The following is a 3,368-nucleotide window of genomic DNA, read 5'->3' as shown; positions in this document are numbered from 1 at the left end:
TAGATAAAGAAGAAACTCTAATGGTGGGCTGGTCTGTTCCTGCCCCATAAGCTGGGGTAGTATGTCAGCCCTGGACACATGAGCTGCATCCTTGGGTGCTGCCTCCACCCCACGCCCCCTCCTGATGCCAGGGAAAATGGCACCTCCGGGTTAAGGAAGGAGGAAGGTCACCGAGGTCACTGTGATAGGAATAGGGTAAGGACTGATCACAGGGCCTTGAGTGCCGCCTCTGTGGAATCTGGACCTCAAGATCTGTCCTGCCCCAGGTCTGTGCGGAGCAGCCGAAGAGACTCCATGTGCGCAGGGTTGGAGGCTAGGCTTCAGCTGGGGGGGAGCGGCCTTCACCCTCCTTGTTAGTGCCTGTGGCATCCTGCAGAAGGGCCGGTGGCAAAGGCTTCCCCAGGAGTCAGTGGGGCCCAGCCTGGGGACTCACAGGCTCTCCCATAACCCTTTGGCTCCCATGTGACTACACAGGGTCTTTGCCCTTGACTGCGGTGCAGCCACGTCCCTGTGATGGGTGGATGAGCTGAAATGACAGGAGACAGATGGGCCCCCAGGATGGCAGCTGGGAATGGGGCAGAATGGGTCCTTGCAGATGTGGCCGCGCCTTCCCCCTGCTTCCCACCAGGGGGCGCTGCCCTGCCTACTCCAGAGGAAGAGCCGTCTATGTCTGCTGACACCCTGGCCCATCCCGGAACCTTGGGTGCAGGAGTCCTTCCTGATCCCTCAGGCGGGGGGGGGGGGTCCACACAGGGGAAGAAGCAGGAGGCTGAAGTAGAAGAGGGACCCAGCTCCAGGGCCAGCAGCACATGGTGACCATGCGTGAGCAGGGAGGGAGGGGTGTGGAGTGTTCAGGCATCCTGATCTCATGCTCTGAGTGTCTCTACTGCGACAGGCACACAGGCCCAGGTAACAGCAGTCACCTGACACTTTAGACGTAGGAGCTACGCGGGGGCAGACGCATAAGGGCCCTGCTAATAACACTCAACTGTCACCTGATGTCTGGATGCCTCTGAAAGCAATGAGGATCCCGATGACAACAGTTGACTGTCCTGTCAGCTCCAGGAGCCTGCAGTGGAGAAGAGGCATGAGGTCCCAGGAATGGACATTAAGCTGTCACCTCCACTCTGGGTAGCAACACTGGGACAGGACGGGACGGCCTGTGTGAAAACAGCCGACAGTCCCCTGAGCTCTGGGTTAGAAGCCCTGGGTCCAAGTTTCAATATTGGACTACCAGTTAATTTTTTTAACATTTATTTATTTTTGAGAGATCGATCATAAGCAGGGGAGGGGCAGAGAGAAAGGGACACACAAAATCCGAAGCAGGCCCCAGGCTCTGAGCTGCCAGCACAGAGCCCGACGTGGGGCTCGAACTCATAAACCATGTGATCATGATCTGAGCCGAAGTCAGACACTCAACCAACCGACTGAGCCACCCACGTGCCCCATCAACTATCATTTAAGCTGATCCTACTCAAGGACAAGGCTTGAGGGCCAGGAGAGGAGAGCCCCCTTTCACCTCAGCTCTTGGTGCCTACCCTCCGGTGCAGGAATGAGGGGCAGGTGCGGGCATTCAACTGGGATCTCGGGTCTGGGTCCCATCCAGAGGCAGAATGTGAAAACCCAACACGATCAACAAGCAGCATGTCAGCAGGAGACACCAACCCCATCAGAAGGCGCCGCCTCAGCGCTGCGGGCTCCCGTGATGACAGCGTCCGTTGTGAAAGCCCGCGGCGCTGTCCGCGTGCTGGAAAGGAGAGTGCAGTACAAGGTAGAGACACGAGGGCCTTGGTGGGGGCTGTCACCTCCCACTTAAACCGGCTTCCAGCGCTGGGACAGAGGGCCCGGAGGAGGACAGTTCAATGAAAGCCCAGATCTTGGTGCCTGTCCTGGAAAGGAGAAGGAGGGATTGTTGAGATCATTTGTCACTTTAGCTGTGGGTTATTAATCACAGGCAGAGCAGTGCCTGGGTGGCTCAGTCGGTTAAGCGACTGACCTTGGCTCTGGTCATGATCTCGCAGTTTGTGAGTTTAAGCCCCACGTTGGGCTCTTTGGGTTCTGTGTTGATGGCTCGGAGCCTGGAGCCTGCTTCAGATTCTGCAGCTCCCTCTCTCTCTCTGCCCCTCCCCTGCTCACTCTCTGTCTCTCAGAAATAAATAAAATGATAAAATTTAAACACAGGCAGAGGTCTGAAGGACTGGGTGAGGGGAAGTCACTTGTCCTTTCAGCTCCGGAGTCCCCTACTGTGTCAGAGGCCAGGGCATTCACTGTCACCTGAGACCCAGTCTCCTGCTGTGGAGAAGCCCGAGGGCCTGGCGGCTGACCATGGACTGGCTGCCCCGTGGCCAGTGTCTGCGCTGAGAGAAGCAGAGGAGCGGTCAGCTGAGGATATGGGCAGCCGCCTCAGCCCTGGGTGCCCACTCTAAGGCAGAGATGGCTGGCGCCTCAGCTATGAAGACTGTGCTGGGGCACAGATCGGAGGGCCCCCAGGAGACCTTCTCTGCCACTTCACCCTGGCTGCCTGGGCTGGGGCAGCGACAACAGGGTCTGTGACATGACGGTCTAATCTTCTCTATGTCAGGATTAAAAAACAGTTCCCGAGCAAATAAGGGACTTGTGCAAGGCTGCCCCACAAAGCCCAGAAGACCTGGAACTGAATCCCAGGCTTCTGGTTCATGACTTAGGCGGCGCCCGCGGGGCCGGGGTGTGTGTCTCCGGACCCTCAAGGGGGCTCATTAAACCAAGCTTTCCAAAATGCCTGCTCTGCGCAAGATGTAAACAGTGGCCTCTCTGAACTCCCAGTCTGGCAGATGGCCCGTGCCTGCCTGGCAGCCCAGGAGCCTGAGCACCCAGGAGCTCTGTCCTACTGGGTACCTCAGCCCCAAGCATGGCAGGAAAGAGCACTGAGGAGGGCACTGGTATTGGACAGATGGTCAGCATTATGTCCGATGTCAAATTCCATGGAAAAGAAAAAAAATGCCCCTGCGTGCAGCAGTGAGGGCCTGAAACTGATTACTTTGATATTGTGTGTTGCATATGCCAGTGTAGGCGGTGGTGGATTGTAACCAGAGGGGTCACTGCCTGGCTCTACCAGCTTTCTCTGTATTTTGGATTCTTTTCTTTACGAAGGTTTTGTAGCGAGGTCACTGGGTCGGAGGCACGCGTGGCTCCCCGGCTCTCATGCCACCCGGGTGCTGCCCTCCAGGAGGAAACATGGGTCCTACTGTCAGCGAGTCCAGCTCTCCCAGGGCAGGAGGTGATCGGGGTGCACTGGGCGGTGGCACAGACGCCTTCCTGAAGGGGGTGAGGGGAGCGGGCAGGAGTTTTCCAGTGTCAGAGCCAGACGAGAGCCCGCGGGAACGTGCTTC

The sequence above is a fragment of the Suricata suricatta genome, chromosome X (genome assembly GCF_006229205.1).
Source record: "Suricata suricatta isolate VVHF042 chromosome X, meerkat_22Aug2017_6uvM2_HiC, whole genome shotgun sequence".
NCBI lineage: Eukaryota > Metazoa > Chordata > Mammalia > Carnivora > Herpestidae > Suricata > Suricata suricatta.
This window is presented reverse-complemented; position numbering follows the sequence as displayed.